The following is a 26,622-nucleotide window of genomic DNA, read 5'->3' on the forward strand; positions in this document are numbered from 1 at the left end:
GCGACTATAGAGCAGAGCTCTAACCAGTGCGCCACGCGGGCGACTTGAAAATAGTGAAGTAAGTGCACTAAACAATAGAAGTACCCCTCCGCTGAAGTTTATTGATTGATTGTATGTTGTTTTACGTCCCATTCGAGAATTTTTCACTCATATAGAGACGTCACCATATACCGATGAAGGGGTTCAAATTTTGACCTTTACTCGGCACTCAGGGCCATTGAGCAGCGAGGGATCTTTATCGTGCCAACGCCTGCCGAGACACGGGGCCTCGGTTTTTAAGGTCTCATCCGAAGGACCCGCAACTTTCACTTCAAAGTGCCGAGCGCATGGCGAAGGAACAGTTGCTACCCATTTTTTATCGACTTAGGTCAGTCGCGGCCGAGATACGAACTCACGACCTCCCGATCACGGAGCGAGCGCTCTACCGCTGAAGTTTATAAAACTATCCAAAATAGAAGAAGACAGAATTCGACGTATATTCAATTTTTATGACGTTTTGAAAAGTGGCGATGTAGTAATTGGCAAGAGAGCTGTCTTAATCTTAATTCAAGACATTATGGCTGATCCATACAGAACTGCAAACTGTGGTCACTCTCTTTTAGCAAACATGAGAGGTAAAACTTTCCCAGAAGGAGGGAGATTTTCTTGATCCATCTCCTTGTTGGACTTATGCAACAAACTTTTGCAACAAATTACAATATAAGCACCCATATGTATTTAAGCGGGTCTTAGAATTGATAGAAGAAGAGGGAAGAAATACTACAGATATTTTAATAAAGGGATTTCAAAGTTTAGATATTACATACTTCCCTGATCTATCATTTTATGACAGGAATAGAAATCCTAAAATAGCTTGGAGAGGAAATCGGTATTTGAAAATTCGATATGAACAATCTGGCCAAATTTCTACTGAAAAAAGCATAGAAGTCACCAGTCTTGTTATCCATTCTCTAGAATCAGAAGGATTAGTTCATTCTTCAAAATTCCGAAACATTGCAAAGGACAATAATTTTTCCTTTCCATGGATTTCAGGGGTTCTTTGCAATTTAATGGAAGAACGTATCGACATTCAGTTGTTGACAGAAATTTGTACATATGTGTCATGCATAAGTTTGATGCAAAATAACTGGTATGTTTCCTACGAAAATTTCCAAAAACATCATTTGAAGATCCACAAGAAACTCCCTAATTTAACAAATACCCTTCAGAATCATGACATTCTTCTTATAGTGATGAAGTTGCATGATAATCTTCCGTATTTAATATCTAAGCCTGAAGTAATTTATGAGAGATCTGAAAAGCTTAATGATGACTCTGAGATTGAAGACAGTTCAGGAGAGGTCGAAGATTTGAACCCTAACCCTGACGATTTACCAGTTAATGAAATTCAGAGAGAAAGTATTCTAAAGGTACCAAGATACATTGTACAGCTGGATTTCGAGGCCGCTCGCAATCAATGGAACTTGAAATTTTACATGTTGTTAAACTAACAAAACCGAAGTCTCTAAACGCTGCTTACAACTTCTACTTGAAACTGTGCTATGAAAGAAATGTTGTGGACAGAAGCTTCTGGTCTTTTAAGCACAAATTCAAAAACATACCCATCTTCGCTAGCCAAGGGTTTCTGATACGCTACTCTCCTCATAAACCCTTGGCATACGGTGCTGTTAAAAGACGGGATTGTTTACGTCATGTGATCTCTCAGCCTTCTCACGACATTAGCCAATGAAAAACATCGTACTTTAGCGTCACTGTTTACAGTAATGGCACTCTCCATAGACACTGAAGTTTTGAAAGAACGATTCAATATCCAGCAGCTGAAGCGCATTCAACGTGTAGGAATTAGTGCAATATTAAATGGAACGGATTTATTCGTCGGTTGTAAGACTGGTAGTGGTAAATCCCTGATCTATGAGTGCATGCCTCTGTTGATGCCAGACTCGAGTGTGCTTGTTATTGCACCATTACATTCTATCATGAAAGAACAAACAGAAAGACTGCAAAAGTTGGGTTTTTCAGCAATTTGTGTCGTAGACAAGTACTTAAATGACCCAAAACTTACGAAAATGGATTGTGATTTTATATTTGGAAGTCCAGAAGCGCTCTTGGGAGATGAAAGATGGCGTGAGAGGTTGCAGACTCCAGAGTACCAGAGAAAAATAAAATTAATTGAGGTGGATGAAGCGCATACAATCGTGCAATGGTAAGTCAGTTTCTTTGAAAATTAAAATCAGTTTATCTATTTTAGTAATAATATTTTTTATATTATCCACTGTCAACAAATTTCAAAGGGACAATGTTTAAGGTGGGGGGGGGGGGGTATTTTAAATAAAATATTTCTTGTCTTATTTAAATTGTTGTATTCAGTGTGAATAAATCCAAATTATTAATGTTCAAATTTTCAAGGGGATTGGCAGAAAAGATGAAGAACCTTTTCGGGAATGGTTTTCCCGAATAGGTGAATTGAGGTCACTTTGTCCTAAAATACCCATGGCTGCATTGACTGCAACATCATCAGCTTCTCAGAGAAGGATGATTTTAAATAAACGTTGTTTTAGTAAGCATTCTGAAGTGATTGCAGAATCCCCTGACAGAGAAAACATTAAAATAACATCAGTTCAGGTGCCTAATAATGAAGATTTACACACAACATTTGGTTGGCTAATTGACGGGTTAAAGGCAAAGAAAGAATCATTCCCAAGACATGTGATTTTTTTGTGAGACAATTCTTACAGTCTCAAAGATATATTGCACTTTTGTTGATGCGCTAGGAAATAATTGTAAATACTTTAATATGTTTCATAGCAAAACGAAACTTAAAGGAAGAAATCCGAAAAGACATGATGCAGGATGGCTTTATCCGTATCCTAATCTGCACAAATTCTGCAGGAATGGGAGTCAACTATTCCTATTTAGAAAACATTGTTCATTATGGATTGCCACATGAAATGGACACCTTCGTGCAACAGATGGGTAGAGCAGGGCGAACCGGGGAACTGTCCAATGAACTGATTCTTTTCAAACTGCATAAAGGGATGTTAAAAAAAGTGGATACAGATCTTGTTCAGCTGGCAAAAGACACTCAGTGCCGACGCAACGTACTGTGTAATTCATACCATTGCAACAAGGAGGACATAAACCCTTTACATAACTGCTGTGACGTTTGTGAAAAGGAATGTAAATGTGGTGTCGAGTACTGCCCAGCAACACATCCAGCGTATATGGAAAGGGAGGGCTATTGTCCCAGCATGGAACATTCACTATCAGACTCAGACCGTGTTCTTTTAAGAGATAATTTGATGGCATTGAAGTTTTCTTTATCCATTTCAAACACTTTGCTTTCATCTGAACTGATGCATGCTCTAACAGACAATGTGATTGAAGAAATTGTTGCAAAATCTGACAACCTTTTTTCTCCACATGACATTATGGCTACTATGCCCATTTGGTCCTATGAATTTTCAGAGAAAATATGTACTATTTTGAGTGAAGTGTTTGGAGATATTGAGATGTATGAATGTGATGACAGTGATGATTCCAATCTTGATTTATGAAGAACAATTGTCATGATTGTAATGTATAAACTGCAACTAAGCAGCTTGAACAGTGGCCATTATTAAAGAAATGCAAAATGGGCAGTGCTGTTTTCTTTGATTAACTGAAAATCTTGTTGGCCACGAAACACATTACTTTAATCTGTTATGGAAAAAAAAAACGTGTTAATCAACCACCACTCCCTGGAGGTGCCAGTATAATTATTTTGACATTTGACTTTGATTATTTTACTTGAAAGTTCTACCTCATGTACTTTTTTCAATCATATGAGTATACAGAAATATTATTTTTCCTGGTATTAAAGACAGTCATTGAATTATTTTTATGTCTTTTTTCATTTCATACTACTTATTTATAATTACAGTCAAACTTCATTATCTTGAACTTGATGAGAATGAGAAAATCTTGGCCCTAAAACTTTGAGGCATCCAAGGTTAGAATTACAATATGTATTGAGGGTAAAATACTGAAGAAAACAAACTAGAGCTTCCAAATCAATTTGACATATCCTTGTTGTAGATACCTGTGTTCAAGATACCAAAGTTCAGCTGTATTTCATAATCATTAGTATAGTACATCATTGCAATCCAAAAAATTACACAAACAAATACTTTTCAGTTAAAATATGCTTTAATTAGTTGAATTCAAACTGTTATATGTTATATAATCAATGATGCATACAGTACTGAATTAACTTGATAATATATTTACTTTACTCTCTAATGAAGGAAGTCCCCATAAGTCAAAATTTCAGTCATTCATGAAATAAATACTTGAAAATAGTATTGACAACATGAAAGGAAAATGTTTAAAAACTGTTTGTATGATTTCCAATTTCTGATTTCTGTATTTAAAAATTTAAGACATCAAGTTCCTAAAGATCACATGAAAGTGTAATATAGTCCATGAAAATTCACTTTGGCCTAGCTAAAGTATACAAAATGATTTGTTAAAGTGGTTTATTGACATTATTTAAGAACGAAATCCTGAATTTAACATTTTTAAACACAATCTCACAAATTTTAAATAAGTTCAATTTTAGCTCTTTGTTTCTGAGCATTTATCCACTTGTGGAATGTCGTCGGATCAACCCTTTTAAATGGATCTACAAAGTTTGTGAAAACTCCTTCACGACCTAATATAGTTTTCATGAGCTGCCCTTTTTCTATCTCCTGTATGATCAAAGAGATGTTTGTCACTTTACTGACGGGTGGCCTTGAAGTTCCAAAAAGTGATCCACATTGTTGGATAATGTTTTGTTTAATGTCATCTTGTACTTGGCTTGAAAGTGCAATAACTCTAGCACTGTCATATGTCACATTAGCACCTTAAGATCTTAACTTCTGCTTTATGGCATTAACATTCATCTCCACAAGTAAATCATTTGGCACATTTCTACCAATTCCTCCACTGGTGTTTGAACAACAATTCCATTTATACTCGAAGGCTTGACGAGGTGAAAGCAGTGCATGTTCGTACGCAAGAAATCTCCAAAGCCATAATCTATATTTTGTATGGTGAAATGCATCTGCAAGTAGCATTTCAAACAGCGCGTTACGGAATATTCGATTACCGTCTGCCATCTGATAGGCATCATATGTGTCACGGAGTATCAATGAACATTTCATGAATGAAGCTCTGGCTTCTGCAAAACCATCCTTGGTACAAGTAGTGGTTTCGCCTTTCTGAGGGAAAGTCCAGTTGTGGACACTTTGCAAATGCCTCTTGAACACGTGTACACTTTCTCTGCTGCACTGTAGCATGCCCGTAGCTGGGCGCTTTGGTTGTCCATTTCTTCCATTTCATTTGTTTCCAAGAGACAAGTACCTAAGAAAATTAGTAATAAATTTTACCTTTTGATAACCAAAGCTCTGCAAGCCAAAAGAAAAACTTTTGAATTGGGAAATTGCACATTTTTTGACAAAATTTTAGAATTTAAGCATTCAAAGATCAGGTCATTTACCTTAAAAAAAAAAACTGCAGATTTTCATATTTTATACATGTATTATAAATTAAAGCAAGCTTACAAGGACAGGATAACAGCAATGGTGAAAAGTACAATGGAATACAAATTGCATTATGGGTATGGCTCACCCATCATTAAGTGTGTAGTTTTTCACTTTGTCCAATTCATTGGCCTTAGTATCTGTGATTACGTAGCTCATAGTTTTAGTTTGTTACCTTTCTTGATGTAAACTTCCAGAACTTGTCTTCCAGTGGACTGTAGCCATCTGAACTTTTCTTCACTTGACCAGGTTGATAAGAGAGGGGGAGGCTTATTCTGCGTTGGGAGACACTCCAATTTTTCCATTCCAAAGTAGTCCATGAATGCACTGCAGATGTAGCCATCTAAGACATCCTCAATAAATGCAAAGTGTGCCCTGTGAAAATTAAACATGATGCATCTTGAATACTAAGTTAGTTGTTGCTGTCACAAGTTATTCCACAGCTGCAACTGATGAGTACAAGTGCTAAAAATAAATTCCTGAACAAATGAAGCCAATACATAAAGATAAATGTTGAAAAACTAAAGATAATACATTTGTCTTACAACTTCCATTTGCAAATGCACGTGTGCATATAGGTATTAGCTAATGGACAAGTATCCTCTATTTTTCACCAGAGCAAAGGAGAAAAATTAAGAGATTGGCTTGATTTTGATATTGAGCATTAAAAATACCTGAATTTCTCTGTGACTGTGTCATGACCATGAACAACATCTCTTCTGTTCACAATATTACGGAGATGGAACAAAGATCCCAGGTCTCTTGCCGACTGGCACATGTAAAAAGTTTTGTAGATTCCCTTAAACGAAAATACACAGTTTTGATAAAGAGATTTTACATGCATTTCTCAATGTTCATCTGAGAGAGTTTTAAAGTTTTGTTTGAGTGAATAATAGGGCTACATTTGTTCTAGATGAGCATTAACACATGAAAAGTACATAATTTGATTACAGAGAAAGGGAAAAATCTTTTATAAGAATAGCATATAAAAGCATATTTTTTTATCAGTAAAAAAATATGTTAAAATCAAATAAACAACTGATAACTTCAAATAAAAATAAACAAGATGTCCTTGATATTCAAGCTCAACTGATCATAATAAATATTTTTTACAGATTTATTCTTCTTAAAGAATAAATGTCAAATCAATCAAATGTAGCTTTGACATTCAATTAAAAAAAAAATCCTAAGACTCGCTATGTATCACTTATTACCTTCCCTTGTGAGGCTACAGGTTTTGAAGGAATGAATATTTTATGTGAGCTTAAATTAGAACATTTTAACAAGTTTTAAAACTCATGCATCATGATCAATCACCTGAATTGAAACAGAAACTGAACTGAACCATCCAACTCAAACTCTCTGCTCTACAAGTATACCACAAGTAAATTCATTATCCTGTGAAATCCTTCTGGCCTATGAATCACGCCTTTCAACTGATCAAAATCAGTAGGAGAATTCAACATAGCTAACTGGGCTGAGTAAGCTCTCTCGTTAGTGAGGACGTCTCCTCCAAAAACCTTCTTTTTGATTACTTTTAAATCCTCCCCTTCAGTATGGCTGATATAGTTCTCATGAACATGCTCAAGTATAGTAATCATATCTTCTGATTTATGTTCACTCTTGTCTAGCAAGTCTAGAATGGAGAAGTTTGTTTTTCTACCACATTCTTCAACATAAGGATGTTCAATATATGTTGGTAAACACTTCTGAAAATCCTTTAATAACGGAATGTACTTTGTAGCAGTCTTTAAAATGTGGAAAATCATGTCATTTTCTAAACTTTCACACTCTTCTCTATCAGGGACAAACTGACTGTTAGGTACATTAAGTATGTCAGCCTTCGGGCAATCATCAGATAAGTCCAAATTTACAATTCTTCTTTGCACACCAAGCATTAAAAACCAATGACAAGAGGCCCAAGGGCCTTAACGGTCACCTGAGTACAATACAACAATTTAGAGGATCCATAAACTGAAAAATGAAGCTTTGTTGCCCAAAAGCAAGAAAAATAGTATGATAAGCATCAACAAAATAATTGGTCTAGTATCTATCTGCCTATCTGACTTTCCAAGTCATTAAATATATTAAAGTACTTTTTCATTATACAATAAATTATCTTGCATAATTCTCTTATTCTATTAAGCTTTAATTACATTGATTAATTATCAAAGGTGAATGGCAAAGGGGAATAACTTTGCTCAGCAGAATACAAGTTAATAGAGCCCTGGCCAGGACTAGAACACTTGACTAAATGGTCCAGGTGTTCAAAATTCTGGTAAAAATACCCTTGCATATTAAAACTTTTCCTATGTTTGCCTTGAACATCCCCAGAAGCATAGAAGATTTTCAAAGATATGCATTTTCACCATATTATTAAATAAATAAAGCCCCATCCTTACCCAGAACATCTGACCCATTGGCCACGAACTCACGATTCTGGAAGAAGCACCCTTTCTCATTATAACTATACACTTGTTTCTTTACTTTATAACCAGTAGTAGAAAAAATATTTTGAAAGAAATTATGCATTTTCACTGTATATAATCAATAGAGCTCTTTCCCCCTCACCAGAACCCCTGATCCAAGGGCCATGAGGCATTCTTCCTTATCATAACCATGCACTTCCTTTGTTTGAAAAATACCCAGGCGCACAGAAGATTTTGAAAGAATTCATGCATATTCCCTATATAATCAATAGAGCCCCGCCCTAACACCAGAACCCCTGACCCAGAGGCCATTAAATTCATAATTTCTGAGGCAGCCATGCTCATCATAACTATGTACCTAGTTTATTTAATATCCAGGATCACAGAAGATTTTCAAAGAATTAATGCAATTTTACTATATAATCAATGGAGCCCATCCCTAACACCAGAACCCCTGACCCAAGGGCCATGAAACAATTTCTGAAAAGGCAGTCATGCTCACCATAACTATGTTCTTAGTTAGTTTATTTAATACCCAGGAGCAGAGAAGAAGATTTTCAAAGAATTAATGCCTTTTCACTATATAATCAATAGAGCCCCGCCCTAACACCAGAACCCCTGACCCTGGGGCCATGAAATTCATAATTTCGGAAGAGGCACTCTTGCTCATCATAACTATGTACTAACTTAGTTCATTTAATATCCAGGAGCAAAGAAGAAGATTTTCAAAGAATTAATAACATTTTCACTATATAATCAATAGAGCCCCGCCCTAACACCAGAACCCCTTACCCTGGGGCCATTAATTTCACAATCTTGGAAGAGGCACTCTTGCTCATCATAACTATGTACTAAGTTACTTTATTTAATACCCAGGAGCAGAGAAAAAGATTTTCAAAGAATTAATGCATTTTAACTATATAATCAATAGAGCCCCGCCCTAACACCAGAACCCCTGACCCTGGGGCCATGAATTTCACAATTTTGGAAGAGGCACTCTTGCTCATCATAACTAAGTACTAAATTAGTTCATTTAATAACCAAGAGCAGATAAGAAGATTTTCAAAGAATTAATGTATTTTAACAATATAATCAATAGAGCCCCGCCCTAACACCAGAACCCCTGACCCTGGGGCCATGAAATTCACAATTTTGGAAGAGGCACTCTTGCTCATCATAACTATGTACTAAATTAATTCATTTAATACCCAGGAGCAGATAAGAAGATTTTCAGAGAATTAATGCATTTTAACTATATAATCAATAAAGCCCTGCCCTAACACCAGAACCCCTGACCCTGGGGCAATGTAATTCACAATATTGGAAGAGGCACTCTTGCTCATCATAACCACGTACTAAGTTACTTTATTTAATATCCAGGAGCAGAGAAGAAGATTTTCAAAGAATTAATACATTTTCACTATATACTCAATAGAGCCCTGCCCTAACACTAGAACCCTTGACCCAGGGGCCATGAAATTCACAATTTTGAAAGAGGCACTCTTGCTCATCATAACTATATACTTAGTTAATTTATTTATTACCCAGGAGCAGAGAAGAAGATTTTCAAAGAAATAATGCATTTTCACTATATGATCTATATAGCCCCACCCTAGCACCAGAACCCCTGACCCTGGGGCCATGAATTTCACAATTTTGGTAGAGGACTCAATGCTCATTACAATGATGCCAACAGTTTGACTGCTTGATGTCCTGGAGTAAAGAAGAAGATTTTTAAAGATTGCATTATTTTTGGTGGTTTAGCCCCTCCCCTCAGGCACCAGGGGGGCAGGGACCATGGAATTCACAATTTTTGTTCCCCTTCACCCATAGATGCTATATGCCAAATTTAGTTGAAATTGGTTAAGTGGTTTCAGAGCAGAAGCTAAAAATGTTCAAATGTTAACACGACGCACACCGCACGACGCACGCCGACGGACGAGAACGGATAGCAATAGGTCACCTGAGTGACTCAGGTGACCTAAAAACTCTGAACCTGCTTTGTTTTCGTCATTGAAGATGGTCTTTTGGTCCAATCAAAATTGTCTCCTATTATTTCTACTGGTGGAAGTGGTTTCAGAAGCTTTGATTTGCAGGAGTCAAGAGCTACCTGAATATGTCTTTCAGTACTTGCTAGGGTATTCAATACTGTATCTTGACTAATTCCCGATGCATACTCTGCTTCAGGTGAGAGAATGTTACTGCTCACTTCAAGTCTTGGTAAAGTCAAAGTTTTTGATTTTTCAATCAACTGAGAGATACTTTTCTGAATCAGTCGATGCATGACTATAAAGGGCAGAAAAGTCGCCAGATTTATCATGTTTATTATATGCACACATACTCTGAAGAGGCAAAGACTCACCAATATGATTATGCGACAAGGCTGTCTCATGCAACTGATTTATGTATGAACTTCCTTCCAGGCTTGATACAACACTGCTGAAGACACTGACTAACTCCTCTACAGGTGAGGTGACAATACTATAAAGTAAAAAGATAGTTTAACACAAATATTCTGATACTTTTAAATGGTTGGAAACCTGAATTGCACTACAAATACATGTACTTCAGATTAAAAAAAGAAAACAAGATGTGTTTATATAAAACACCCCCCTGGTGGTGAAACTACATGACAATATGGCCCTGACCTTACAGTCTTTCATCTTGTATGCATGAAAAAAAAATAATGAGAAACATCAGGTATAATTTGTTATTCATACATTCATTTAGAATTTATTTCTTGAATCAGTACCAGTGAAGCAGATTTAGTGAGTGCCTCTGCTGTAAGACTGTGTCCTTGATCTTTTTTTCTCTGCACATCCTGCAGCTCAACTTTCTTTTTAAACACTGCTTTAGGTCCAACTGTTAGTCCCATGTTGTTCAGCAACCTAATAGTCTGTTGGTAAACCAGATACATTAAACTTTTAAAATTGTCAGAAAAATTCAGATCTTGGATGACATTGACAAGATAATAAAGTGCTTAGCAAGGAAGTATGTTATGCTTTTCAAAAAAAAAAAGAATTATCATAATATTTCATTATCATAAATAACAGACTTTACTTTAAGTTAAATCAACTGAATAGGTTTTCATATTCTAGCTCTTGAATTCAAAATACATGTGGCCACAATACGACCTACTTTGGAGTAGACATATCACTTTTTTTTACTGGTAAATGTATCAAAGCTCATATTGCTCCATTGAGGTAATCTTTCCTGTTACTTTGTTTTAGATTTGTAAGTTGAAAAATATAAGTTGAAGGATTTTCTGTCATTTATTAGTCCCCTATAGGTTTCTTATATTTAAGGAATGAATTTAATAGCTACCCATTTTATACGGTATAAACTGGGTTGGGGCAGTTTACGCTTTATAAACCGCTCTCGTGAGACAGGATTTTTTGATATTTTCACTCGTGCTTCGCACTTATAATTCCTTATAATTTAATTTTCATTCATATGGTGTAAGAAAAACAGATGATTGTCCTTAAAAAATGACTTCAATTTGTACAAAAATTGAATGTAACGTCAGGCAGATTGATATGTTTTGGACGCAAGTCATTGTGACGTAGGCAACCCATTTTATACGATATAAAGTAAATTTTTTATCCAATCAAATACAGCATTACAACCAGAATTAAATTATAATTAGATGAAACAAAAAGCTTGGATTTTAAATTATCATATAAAAAAGCAAAAGAAAGTTCATGAGTGAAGATCAGAACATTCTTGATAGTGAAGATTGCTTATGAATATGATTTTGTCATTTAATGTAAATTATTTACCTTGAGGGGGGTAGATGTACTTCATCTTGCCATTAACCTCATAATCTCTCAGTCTCTCTAGTGGTAACACCAATTCTCCTGTTCCAAACTTTTGTAAGCAGGTCTGCCAGTCAGAATTGATGTGGTGTCGTTCTTTTTGTAGGTTGGAGGACTTAAAATGGTGGACGGGAGGACCTACATCTCTCACTTCAACTTCATCCAGGCTGTCATGAAATTGGATCCCACCCTCACATTTTGACCACCATTTGTTTTCTCCACACAGCATGAAGTCTGCAATTCGCTCCAGATGAGATTGGAAAAGAATTGGATTCTGCTGGATGAATTTCTGTGAGAATCTAGAGTTGCCCCGTTTTTCCAGTAACTTAGCTTGGTGACTAATGACTGAGTTCTGTTTCTTTAGGGAGTCTTGCTTGGTTTGGAACTTTTGCTGGGCATTAAATCTAAGTATCCCATTGTCAATTACATATTCTGCCTGCTGTTAGTTGTTCTCAGGGAAATTTGCCTCAGGTCACCAAAGCTTCTTTCTTCTTGCTCCGGGATGATAGATCGTAAACAAAACAGTCGATAAGTTTCTGGGAGATGAACTGTTATTCCATGAAAATGGCTCCCAAAAAATTTTCTACATGTCATTTTAGAGGGCTTTTCAAAAATGGTTTTACTTAATGTGGCAAAGATAAAACATTGGTTTAATAATCGCAGAATGTGTCTGGAGTTCCTTGACTTGTCATTTGAATAGCTGATCTGAATTATTTCAATTAGACTATTGACAAGCTGTAAAAAATTTTCGGCAATTTTGCCTTCTTCATGTTCCGATGTCATAAATTTTGACAATTTTATTGCGTAGAGCCTTGCATCTGAGCCTTTGAGTTGTTTCTTGTCGCCAATTGTGGTTTGGGAAAAGGTTTCAAATTCTTTCCTTAGATGCTCTGGAACATGTGTTGGTAACTCGGTAATTATATTCTGTATAACATTACAGATGTCATGTAGTGGCTCACAGCCCAGTACCTCATAATATTCTATATCAATCTGTTCTGCTGATTTGCTTGGCTCATGGCACATTAGTGCAGGTGGTCTACAGATTCCATGAAGGATTTTTGTCAGCACTTCTTGGAGTTCTCCTTTTGTTTCATTGCTGGAAAAATATCCATGATGGTCTAGTTCTGCTTGCAGGTCTTCTTTTTTTAGCTTTTGGAAGGGGTTTGTCTCTCCTTGTTGTAATTTTTGCCACAATTCTCCTCTTGTCGCCAGCTTCCTGCGATCGTCTAAAGACATTGGTTGTGTCCTGTAGCAGCATATCAAGTTTTGGTGGTCTGCTGCATTCACACCACATATACAGCTGTAGTTGCCTCCCCTTTGTTGCCCGGCCTCAAATTGTCTAGCGGGATTGTCACCTGTAAATACTCTCAGTTGAGTTTTGTAACCCTCTATAGGCTCTTGAATTTCCTGTATATCTTTCAGCCTGGTTTCTGTATATGTTAATTGCTCCTTGTCTGAACTCCCTAAAATTATAGAATTCATAGATTTTAGTGTACAATCGGTATCATTGTACATTCAAAGTTTTACGAACATGCATGAAAAATTTTCATTTGCAAATTTATATATTTTATATAGGTAATTGCTATGGTTAAGTATAGTTATCTGGATAAATAGTATTAGTAGTGCAGTGTTGTTCCTATAAAGTAATGTTTTTGTCTTCTAAATACACAGTCGACATACATGTACATGTATTAGTTACTTTTAAGCAGGTTTTTACTTCTTTGAAAAATTTCATATTTGCATAGAGTACATATTTCATTGTAGTTTGTTCTAGTGCTTTGATATAAGTTGGGTAACCACTACATAAAAGCTTATGAAAATTTCCTTACTGAACAAATATCACTATAAAAGATAATCATTTTGTATTGTAGAGGGAAAAAATACAAGCAGAGATTTGATTTAATAGTGATTTAAGTTCATAGCTTTCACTGCTTTGTGAATACTTGGGGGGGGGGGGGGGGGGGCAAGGGCAGATAACTCTTATAATAATAACACGATTTGATTCATGCTTGTCAAGTAAATGCTTTATTTAATTTTGTAGCCTCAACTAAAAAGTTTTGTTTTCTTTTGTCAAAGATCCAAATAATTTTTAATTTTCCTTCGACATGAATAAAATTGTCTTTGATATGCATAAAAGTTAATTGCATACTGATATAGTTAACTTCATACTGATATATTTGCTTACCTGATTGTCCAAAGATGTATAATCTTGGTTTCTCTACAAAGGACTGTACATCAAGGGGTGGCTTTTGTGGAAATTTGGACTTGAATTCCTCATCTGTTAGGAAATTTCTTGTGTCATAGAGAAACGAAACCATGAAATTAACGTATGAATGATTAAGTATCTCTGAATGGTCATGCCAGACTTTGAAGTTTAGGGTTTTCTGAATTTGTGTGTCTTCCTCATTTTGGCTTCCTGTTGAGGGTACCTGCTCGCCTTTCAGAATTTTTGCCTCCTTGAATCTTTGTATTTCCTCCCTTAAGATATTAATCAAAGGGATTTTTCTTCCATATATTACCCTGCTTGAACAAACAAGTGCACCTGTGTCATCAATTTTTGTACTCTGAAATGTTTTGGGTGCAATTTTTCCCCCAATATTTAGCTCTCTTGTGAGTTTCTTTTTGATTATTTGTTTAAGTTTTTTGGCTGATCTTAATGCTGGAACACTTATTCTGTGTTTAAGTTTGATTCTACTTCGACGAACTCGACGCAGATAGTCTCTACCGCTTACTCTCTTTGCTTTATTGAATTTATAGACATCTACACCTTTATTTTTTGCGTATTGCATAAGAACTTGTCCAGCATTTTGGGGCATTTGATCCTGTCTTGTTACGTTGTACTTTTTTGCTAATCGTGTCCAATTTATTGGTTTATTTGGGGGATAGTTTTCTATTTCCAACAAGAATTCCTCTTTGTTAAAATGATAATTTTCAAATTTTCCATGGTGAACTTTGGCTTTTGATTTACCAGATTTTTCTACTTGTAGCTTTTTTTCAACATTTTTCTTTGCTGTGTCTTTAGAAATAAAGCTATGCATCATTCTGTCATTTTCATGCAAATTGTAAGATTTTTCCGGAGGCCAAAAAGTGCATTACATCAATATTGTCTTCAGACATTACTTTTTCTACAGTTTTGTTTGATGATTTTACATTTTGAACTACAGAATTTCTTTGAATTTCAGGGGAGGTAATTCTAGTTTTGATGTTCTGGCTCAATTGGCCACTGAATTCTATGCCCACTTTTTCTTCAATGACAGGTTGTAAAATGTCAACGACACTTTTCATCATGTTTATTCCCTTTTTATGAACTGATGTAGGGCTCTTAGATTTTTGAAATTTCGCGATTACATGTTCTGCTAGATTCATACATGCTTCATTCACCTTCTGCTGCTCTCCAAGAAAAGAGGTGTGAAGCTCTGAATAGTTTTTATGGGTATTTGCACAGCTGTCACAATTAAGGAGACTGTGTAACTTCTTTTCTTTTTCAGGAAGCTCGTGCCATGTTTGATAGGAGAAATGATTTAGAAAAGTTTCCCTCTCTTTGTTTTTGTTATAATTTTTGAAATTTTGTGGTTTAGTCACCAAATCTTGCACCCTCCGTAAATTCAGCCTAAATGTTGAAAAGGGCATGTGAAGTGCAGGAAAATTTGACACCAAAGATATGTAGTTGTTGTGCCTGTGCTGGTCAGAGAAGTTGGTAACAAATTTTGGTTTTGTTGGATAGACTGTTGATTTGTCATTTTGTAACCAGTCCAAAACATTTTTGTCCTTGGAGGTGCGTGCTTGAAAGACTTTTGAGAAGTTGCAGTAATTCATTTTTGAGATTTCATTTTTTTGGAGAATGATTGTTTGCTAGATAGAACACTGTTAAGAATTTACCCATGCTGTAACTTTGAAGAGGACACTGCCAAATGGAGAAATTTATATCATGGACTCAGCAACCTTGAAACTGGAATACAGGATGTTTTTGATGTGGAGTAGAAGTCCAGCAGTAAATAAAAATATTTTATAGAAGAAAAAAACCCAAAAATTATTGTACATGTACATTTCAAGTTTTTATAATTTTTGACTCCACTAAATATTTTTTTTTTTAATTTTTAAAATTTTTTTTTTGTCTCTGTAATGTAACCAAATCAAAAATTCTATGGGTTAGTGTACTTGTTTGTACCATGGCTTGTTTTCTCCAACCTTATTTGCCAAAAAAGAAATGTACAAAAAAAAAAACAACATATTTGTTGGGTGAGGGGAGGAGGTTTTCATGCTACAAGTCATATTATTATTGAAGTTTTGCTTATGGTTGCAAGTGTTTACATAATGGATAATGTTACAGTAAACTATTTTTGTTAGGCTCATCTTTTGAATCTGATCGGGTAGATATGATGATAAAAGTACTGACTGTTATTTCCAAGTTTCAAAGAAAAATAGAGAACGTGTTCCAGACAGTTGACAATGAATGCCCCCCCCTTTTCCATTGCAGTCAAACTTCGAAAATGAATGATGTACCAATTTATTTTACTGAAATTAAATCTGTTGAAATCTATTATTTGGATTGTTTTTTTCTTCATATTGATTTACTGAAATAAAGAAGAAAATATGGAAAAAGCTTTATTTCTGTAAACATCAAAGTACATCAGAGTAAACGCGGGAGAACTGTGGTAGACGCATCGTATCACCTTGGACGCACACATCTGAAAAATGAAACAAAATTAACATAAGAAACATTGCTTTTATAAAGTTCTGATGAAATAATTCTAGGAATATTATATCTCTATGTGAGGATTATAAAATCGTAGTATTATATTGATGAGAATTAGATGGTTTAGAGTTATCTCCCTTTCCAGGGTTACTTGTGCGTTTGAATTGTGTGTTGAATTGAGGAACGCCCGTGATGAGTATATAAAATGGAAAAGTTCAAGGGCAAGGCAATTATAGATATAATTGAACATGGTATCATTTTCTTTCTTTTTAAGTGTAGTTAATGAAAAATGATGCTCATTTGTTGAGAATTAAGAGATTACCTGGTTAATTTCTCCAAAAAGAACATAAATGCGCTATTTTTCGAGAAGTTTTTCTAATTTCTTTAATTATATTAATTTATTATAAAATTCAACTGAATGAGCATTGTTTTTCACATTTTATAGACGATTAACGATAATTAGACGTGTATATTATTCCTGACTTCTTTCGCCTTGCCCTTGAACTTTTTGCCTAAAGATAGCTTTTACGATTTTCCTGTAAAAGGCACCCACGTGACGTTTCAAAGTCACGTGACAGTCAGATAAAAATACCGCAAAGTTGGGATGATCCATACATTCTTACAACATACATCGCATACCGGAACAAGAGACCCAAGGGCCTTAACGGTCACCTGAGTACAATACAACAATTTAGAGGATCCATAGAGTATTAAAATGAAATGAAAGGTGAAGCTTTGTTGCCCAAAAGCAAGAAAAATAGGGTGATCAGGATGAACAAAATAATTAGTCTACTATTCATTAACAGTTCATAAATTAGGTTCTCATCTGTTCCCCATTTATCACTATCACCATACAGTATATTAACAAACTTTCAGTGCTTTTGAACTATTTTAATTCCTTGTTGTAATCTCTTACATTGGCCTCTCTTGGTCTTTGATGAACATTTAATAAGACAAGTTATTTTTGTCTCATTTTTATTTATCTATTACTTACAAGTCCACATGATCATTAAAACTATGAATATACTTTTTGTATTATACGATAAAAATTCTTGCATAATTCTCTTATTCTATTAATTTTTCAAGTACATTATTTACAATGATTAATTATCAAAAGTAAACGGCAAAGGGGAATAACTCCTCTCAGTAGAATGCAAATTAATTGAGCCCTGGCTTAGACCAGAACACTTTACCAAATGGTCCAGATGTTCAAAAGTCTGGTAAAAATACCCTTCCTTATTACAACTTTTACACTTTTTGCCTCTGATATGCCCAAGTGCAGAGAAGATTTTTAAAGAAATAATGCATTTTCACTACAGATTCACTATATTATCAATAGAGCCCCTCCCCCCCCCCCTCCCCTTCACCACCGAGAAACACCAGAGCCTCTCACCCTGGGACCAGAAGTTTCAAGTTTGCTCATCATAAGTAATCACTTTGTTTAACTGCTTAACATTAAGGAGCAGACAGGATTATTTAATAGAATTAATGCATTTTCACTACATTATCAACAGCCCCACCCCTTATACCAGCACATCTGACCCAGGGGTCATGCAATTCACTACTCTGGAAGAAGCACTCTTGCTCATCATAACTATATACTTAGCTTCTTTGCTTTTTAACCAGAAGCAGAGAAGAAAATTTTCAAAGAAATTTTGATTTTTCACTATATAATCAATAGAGCCCCCCCCCCCCTCTTTTGACCAGAACCCTTGACCCTGGGGCCATGAAATTCACAATTTTAGAAGAGGCATCCTTGCATATCATAACAATGTACTTAGTTTGTTTAAATAGTACCCAGGGGCAGAGAAGAAGATTTTCAAAGAAATAATTCACCTTCACTGTAGGAGCTATATAGCCCCACCCTAGCACAAGAACCCCTGTCCCTGGAGCCATGAATTTCACAATTTTTGAAGAGGTGTCCTTGCTTATCATAACAATGTACTTAGTTTGTTATATAATACCAAGAAGCAGAGAAGAAGATTTTTAAAGCATTAATGCATTTTCACTATATAATAAATAGAGCCCCGCCCTAACATCAGAACCCCTGACCCAGGGGCCATGAAATTCACAATTTTGGTAGAGTTACTCTTGCTTATCATAACTATGTATTTAATTTGTTTAAATAATACCCAGGAGTAGAGAAGAAGATTTTCAAAGAAATAATGCACTTTCACTATATGATCTATATAGCCCCCCCCCCCCCCCCAGCACCAGAACCCCTGACCCTGGGGCTATGAATTTCACAATTTTGGTAGAGTCATTCTTGCTTATCATAACTATGTATTTAATTTGTTTCAATAATACCAAGGAGTAGAGAAGAAGATTTTTAAAGAAATAATGCACTTTCACTTTATGATCTATATACCCCCCCTCTAGCACCAGAACCCCTGACCCTTGGGCCATGAATTTCACAATTTTGGTAGAGTCACCCTTGCTGATCATAACTCTGTATCTAATTTGTTTAAATAATACCCAGGAGTACAGAAGAAGATTTTCAAAGAAATAATGCACTTTCACTATACGATCTATATAGCCCCACCCTAGCACCAGAACCCCTGACCCTGGGGCCATGAATTTCACAATTTTGGTTGAGTCACCCTTGCTTATCATAACTATGTATTCAATTTGTTTCAATAATACCCAGGAGAAGAGAAGAAGATTTTCAAAGAAATAATGCACTTTCACTATATGATCTATATAGCCCCGCCCTAGCACCAGAATCCCTGACCCTGGGGCCATGAATTTCACAATTTTGGTAGAGGGCTCAATGCTTATTACAATCATGTCAACAGTTTGACTGCTTGATGTCCAGGAGTAAAGAAGAAGATTTTTAAAGATTGCATTAATTTTGATGGTTTTAGCCCCACCCCTCAGGCCCCAGGGGGGCAGGGACCATGAAATTCACAAATTTTGTTCCCCTTCACACATAGATGCCATATGCAAAAATTGGCTGAAATTGGTTCAGCGGTTTCAGAGAAGAAGCTGAAAATGTTCAAATGTTAACACACGACGGACGACAACAGATAGCAATAGGTCACCTGAGTGACTCAGGTGACCTAAAAATGAATCTTTCAGGGGAAAAAATAGTTAAAAGTTCAATGGTCTCATTTTATTGCTGTTTTAAGCTGAATGTTGCCTTAACTGTCCTGCGGAGATTCACCAAATCACTAGAAACTGTGTAATCGTATTTAGAACTAACTTCTTTATTGAGAAAATCTGCTTTGAAAGATCACATTAGTATATTTAACCTATTTAAACAAAAACATGGAACGGACCTTGTTTACATGACAAAGGTTTGGGGTTCTAAATCTGTCTTGTATCTCCACTACTGATATTCAAATTTTTGCTAATCGTTAAAAATACAGGTTTCAACATGTCCCGACTATTAATGTCTATATTTTTGCACAGTAATAAAATATTTAAAAATTATAACTGTATTTTAAAGCCCATTTTCTTGCAATATCATTGTGTTATAAACAATATAAGATAAACTCATGTAATTTTTTCCATTGAAGTTTTGATTACATTTTCAAAAATTGTTTTTTTCTTCATAAATGGATCTATGGATGTTTAAAAACTAAACAATGCAAACAAAAAATCTCTTAAATCATCAATATAAGTGCATAAGATTTTGAAAAAGAAAGTAGTCAAATTAAAATCATCTTTCTAGAAAACATCTTTTCATTAGAAATGTCAAAAAAAAAAACATATGTCATAAAGGAATTAAGAGACAAAACGAGGATGCTTACTGAAAATATTGTGACTTTTTAGAAAACATAAAAATGACGATAAATTGAAAACTACTCGTGTTGTTCAAAGTTTTTAAATGCCTGTCTTAAAAAAAATGATTCAAAATTACTCAAACTTTTATGTTGATAAAATTGTTTGGTTATGTAGTTTTCATTTTTGCAAAAAATTCTTTCGTTTACACTGTTTCACTTTCTATTGAAACCACAAAATCGGGACATGTTTGCTGAAACACCCTGTACCTTGGTTGAGTTTTTGTTAATATAATAAAGGGACAACATAAATTTTCAGCTGAAGCTGTATCCATGTCCCTTTAGTGTCTTGACGATGTGTGTCGATAAGCTTATTGGTTTCGGCACACATTGTCAATCCTGGTGATCACACTAGAATACCAGGCTTGGGTATCACGCCATAATCCCTTCTTTATTCCTTCCTCAAAGATGGTTTCTTTAATTGAGGTTGTTCTCCGGAAATCATTTTCCTTGCATTTATTCAAAATAAAAGCATTCCCTCTTTGGCAGGAACTCCAATTAAATCTCGGAATTTTCCTTGGTGCAGATTTGGGTGTCGATGTGGCTTGACCATATTCACACGATGGACGACCACTTCCACTTCGATCCATGTTTTCTTGTGATCTGGATGGACCAGCTTCATTTGTGGGAACGCTTCTATCCATATTTTCTAGTGTTGGGATGGAACAGCATCTGGGTTAGGTCCACTTTCATCCATCTATTGTACTGCGTTCTTTTCATCAGAGCTTTCATGGATTGTACCATCATCAACAACAGAAATAATGTTAATGTTGGCTGGATGCACAAGTGCAACATTACATTCGGCCACATACTGATTCACGCAACCTCTTGTTCTCTGTTCAGACATTTCCAAATCAGATTTTACTCTCTTTAAAAACCCTTCCTCAAAGTTTCTCAATTCTTCCTTCATCTCCCGAACTTTTTCTTCAGCAACTTCCTTCACTGCTTTTCTGATTTCCGTCTTGAAAGCGTCCATCTCCTCCTGCACTATATTTCTTGTCTCCTTTGCCAAGGTTTGTCTCATCCGGCTCATTTCTCGTTGCAAAATGCTGTCCAAGGCAGACGCTGTCACAAATTCTGCAAGAATAGAGTGAAAAGACTATAAAACAATTAGAAACATATTTATGCTGCTGATTTGAAGTGGCTTTTATATTGCAAGTTAGAAAATACTTTGAGATCAAAAAGCATATACACATTAAATATCCCAGATGCACATAAGTTTTTTGTTTTCTGTAAAATAAAGTTTGAAGACTGACCTACCATCCTCAAATTCGGATTCTTCAACTGCTGCTTCGTATTCCATCCTTAGGATTGATAAAAATAAAAAGTGACATTGAAATCTTACGATAAGTTTCACATAAAGACTCTAATACCCCCTCCCTTTTCTTCCGAGTATTTGCGAAAATATCTATAAAGTATATTTAAAAACAGACTCTTAACACATGTAAAAGGCCCTGTAAATGCTACAATTAAAACAAAGGCATTTTCATAAAAAGATGTTGTGGAATCACCTTCTTCCTGTGTGTGCATGGAAGGGGGGGGGGGATTTCCTTGGCAAATTAAATTTTATTGGTTTCTTGGGAGAATATTTTCTGCATAATTCATTCATACTGAAGATTTCAAGATGTAATATTCATCCCTAACATAACCCTACACCGATGATTCCACATGAGGAAAGCTAAACACATTCATCTCAACTTCACCCTATCCAAATCTTGATAATCATTCAGCAAAACCTATATTGCGAATCTTAACATAAAGTCATCATCAAATATAAAAAAAAAGTTTTCAGTCCTTTCAAAATAAACGGAAAATATGTTTAAAGACAAATCGCCTACATCTTTCTTTTCTCTCTGGTGGTCCTCTCTCTTCGTTTGAAAAGATTAATCTATGCTGTCACCATTCAAGATCAGTGAGTCAACTCTGTGATGAGGTATTTCACACTTCAAGCAATGGAAGCTGGAAGAAAAAAAAAGAATAATATATCGCAAACTAAAATAAATAACACCCTGCAATAATTTTATATTTACATTTCCAAATATATTTCCTTAAGATTCTTTGCAAATTAGAAGACTGTTCATTTTAAAGTGATTTCCCAATGGAATGAAGACTTTCAAATCACTTAAGGTAAAATAATGTATTAATTGGAAACAATTGATTAGATTATATTACAAAATCAGGGAGCTCTCAAATCATGGCGTGCACCCAGCTTGGTGGAAACGCGGGAAGAGAGAGATTATTGGGCACCCGAGCCCGATCCAAATTGCAATACAAAAACACCCCCTTAATACACTATATTCCCCCCATTTTGTGGAGGAATGTCCCAATTCCGACAAGGTGGAGGCCATTTACAATACAAAAGTATACCACACATTAACCAAAAGAATAGTTAAAATCCTGTGATCTACAATGCAAATTGATTACGTGAAAAAATATTTATAATAAATCTTTTTTAAAATAAACTGTCCAAATCATGGTTTGCTTAACAAACTTAAACAGTTCAGCACAAATCCCAGTTCTTGCAGACTATCTGCTTCTGGCGGTGTTCGCGAACGCGCCAGCATGGATCCTCCCTGGACTCCAGAACACAGGACACCATCTCACATCTAGATGGACTAAGGACACTGGACATCAACTTAAAGATAATGGCAATGAGTCACCTGATTAGCCCCGCTCAAAGATCAAGGGGCATGAACCTTCTAATTAATCTGGTGGAACCAGTTTTCCCAGCCCTGCACAGTGACATATTGTGGTTTTGAGCCTCTTTTGCCCCTGGCCTGCAGAGGCCTGGGGTCTGTTCAGCGGCTCTGACTTGTTCCTATAGCTCTAAGTCTGACTACCTCCATTTGAAGAAGTTGAGGAATCAGACTTGAAATTTTCTGGACACTCTCGACGGAAATGCCCAGGCTGAAGGCATTTGAAGCATAGACCTGACCGTCGTCGACGCTTGCGTGATCTGGGGAAAGAACCCCCATGCTTGCTTTGAGAGGTCTTTTGCTCATTACTGTGTACTGACTCATTATGAGAACTTAGCTTGGACTTCAGCAAGTTCTGGCCGCGGCAGGTTTTATGGGACATCCTGTATGGAGCTGGTCGGGGAGACCTAGACTGCTCTGCACCTGACAACCGACCGTCTAACGAGACAGAGCGCACCCCAATGTGAGGAAAGGTAAGGGCTTGGCGGCTTAGCTGATATCCAGATATCTGGTCTAAACATATCTTTATTATTCATGCGTTTTGTTACATCCTGATTACATCATAATATAAATAATACTTGTACGATTTAGTTCATCTGTTAAGACCGAGATTTTCCTATTGCGTCTGGTGTTACTGTTATGAACACTTACCCCAATAGTATGGTATAATGGTAATACCACAGACAGCATTGAGAGCTGGAACCCCTTTAATTTTTTTGTCGGTTCAGGGCTGTAACCATGTTCGTATTCGCATTCTGAGGTATCCAAGGGGTACAAGCACAGCGTATATGTTAATATTCCTATATAAAATGAAACTATCTTTATGGTAATTTAATAAGATTCCTTTAGAAATATAACTATAAGATTTTTGTTAAAACACAGTAGAGATTAGATGGCATGAAGAAACGAAGCCACGTGGAGATATTCACACAAGAACAAATTCTCATTTTAAGAAGTTATTCAAAGAAATCGCAGAAATTGGCCTCGAATATATAAAGAAATTAAAACCGCTGTGAAGTAAAATTTACCAGCCAAGGTTCAGCTTTTGTACGCAGAGAAATCTTACGAGAAATTGAAAGAAGAATGGAGTGGCGCAGTGGTTAAAGCGTCTGCTCTAGAGTCGCGGAGTAAGGAGTTGATCCTTACGTCGCGGGTTCGAATCCCACTGTGGGACGTGGAGACCGGTCCTTCGGATGAGACCGTATAAACCGAGGTCCCGTGCCGCAGTAGGCGCTTGCAAAAAAAGATCCCTCACTGCTTAATGGCCCTAAGTGCCGAGTATAGGTCAAAATATGTAGCCCTCCACCGGCAAGTGGTGGCGTCTCCATATGAGTGGAAAATTCTTGAGAGGGACGTTAAACAACAAATAAACAAAAAAAAGAAGAATGGCGGATCAGGTTCAGAAACTCACACACAGAAGATGGGGGGGGGGGGGGGTGTAATTGAAAATGAAGAATTAAAACCTCCAGAAAAGGAAATACATCCAGATACAGCACGAAACAACACCCCAATGAATGAAAAGGAAAGGTAAGTACATGTTTTTGTAATGTCATCATATAAATATTATGTTTACATAGTCGTCAGAACCGGGGGTAAGGTAGGGGCGGGGCTTGAACCCTCCCATTTTTTATATAAAGATAAACATTAATATAGGCATTGAAATTGGGGCTTAATGTTTTTTGTATTCCATTTACAGGCAAGAAAGAAAGAACAGATTGTATAGAAACCAATGAACTGTTATCCATTTCTCATTATCTCTCATTAAAGATCAGCACTTCAAAATAAGATTAAAGTTGGTCAACGAAAGGAAAACAATAAGAATAAAGGTCATCGAAAAGTTGAAACAAATGGAAGTCTATCAGAATCCTATGGAGTCGAGGAGATGTACTTCCTAGGTGACGTCCAAGGTGTTCTTTCTACATGTAAATGTATTGATGAAATATTTTGTGGTTTGGTATGCTGGGTAGGATTCTGTGGTAGTATTTGTTGTGGCAACCTTTGTTGCATTGGCTTTTGTACCAAGGAGATTTTTGGAGGTATTGAATGATGTTTGACATCTGTTGAGGTTAAATGTCCTGAGTTGGATGTGAAAGGGAAATCTGTTGTGTTGACATCTGGTGTTCAACTATGGCACCAATATTGAATGATGTGTTGGCATCTGTTAAGGTTAAATGTCCTGAGTTGGTTGTGAAAGGGAAATCTGTTGTGTTGGCATCTGGTTTCAAACGATGGCACCGATATTTGTTCAGTCCAAGGATCACAATCATGTTTTCTAAAGGCTTGCAGATATTGAGCTGATTTTTGGTATGTGACTTTACCTTGATGAGTTTTAGATCAAGCTTGCATTTCGTTCCACTTCATGGATTTTTTTAAACGGAATTATGGTATTTTTAATATTTAACGAGAACCAGATTACACATGCCGGATGCTTGTTAATACAAGATGCTTAGAAAGATATACCTATTTAATTATGACGTTTGCTTTAAGGAGACCCATACTGGGGATTGTTTTAAAATACAAAGAGTTCAGTTACAAATGGGGCACGTAAGGGGAATACGTCATCAGCTGCATGGTCATGTACAGATCTAGAGCACTTACATTTTTGTTCTGTCTTACTTTTAATAATATAAGTAATGGATATATGCCGAATACAGTTCTGTATGAAAAAATATCAGACTGTTTGAAGCCCGTTAAAAATATCAGACAGTTCGAGGCCCCTAACGGGCCTCAAACTGTCTGCTATTTTTTCATACACAATTGTATGAAGCATATATTGTACTTAAAACATTGCCCTCTAAATGACACTTTGATTTACCTGTGACAAGTCCAATATTTTAACAAAGAACAAAAATGTTAATGGCCACTGAAGCAATTCTTTCAAGAATGCATGCTTGAATGAAAAACTACTCGGTATTTTTTAATCAGCTACACAATTAAGGGTATTTTACTAATATAATTGTTTGCAAGAGGGACTGAATATCCTTTAGTGTATGCATAGAATTTAAAGCAGTGCATTGGATTATGATACAGGCCGTCCGGTGAATGGAAAGGAAAACACCGACTGGAACTTTGATTTGAACTGGAAAAAAAAAACCCAGAAAATAAAGCTGATGCTGAAAGTATATCAATTTCTAATTACCTTCATTAAGAATAATTTTACAGGCCTGTAGCAACGGTTTTAAAAGTGGAGGGGCCTCCAGAAAATATTCTGACAAGCAACCAAAAAAAACTGTTAAAACCCGAAATTTGCCAGTGCTTGACCTAACAGCAAACAAAAGTGGGTAGGGGGCAGTATCTATATGAAGATTTATAATAGAAAAAAATACATGGGCCTGCTTTATAAAGGATTGCATGTGTAATTTGACTGATATTTGTAACACCCAAAGGGTTAACTTATGTATTGATAGCCTATGAGAATTTAGATCATCAGACGTAAACATTTACCCGTAGGATCTGATGGAAGCAACACGTGCTGTTATCTTAAAAGGTTCGTAAATTTAAACAAATAATATGGGGGATAAGGCAGTATACAAATGTATACTTGAAACATTAATAATTACATAATATTTAAAATACAAGGCATAAATGTATATAACAAAATTCATTCCTGCTACACTCTCCTCTTCTTAAGATATAAATGATA

The 26,622-nt window shown here is 35.9% G+C and overlaps 2 pseudogenes; one reads left to right on the forward strand and one right to left on the reverse strand.

Annotated features, from left to right (window-relative positions):
- Nucleotides 1-1,682: 1,682 nt before the first annotated feature.
- LOC133199918 (uncharacterized) lies at nt 1,683-3,554 on the forward strand (annotated as a pseudogene).
- Nucleotides 3,555-4,531: 977 nt separating this feature from the next.
- On the reverse strand, nt 4,532-7,087 carry LOC133200067 (uncharacterized; annotated as a pseudogene).
- Nucleotides 7,088-26,622: the final 19,535 nt, after the last annotated feature.

This window comes from Saccostrea echinata, unplaced genomic scaffold, assembly GCF_033153115.1.
Source record: "Saccostrea echinata isolate AGI-Se365-2 ecotype Australia unplaced genomic scaffold, CSIRO_AGI_Sech_v1 ptg000036l, whole genome shotgun sequence".
In the NCBI taxonomy this organism is placed as follows: Eukaryota; Metazoa; Mollusca; class Bivalvia; order Ostreida; family Ostreidae; genus Saccostrea; species Saccostrea echinata.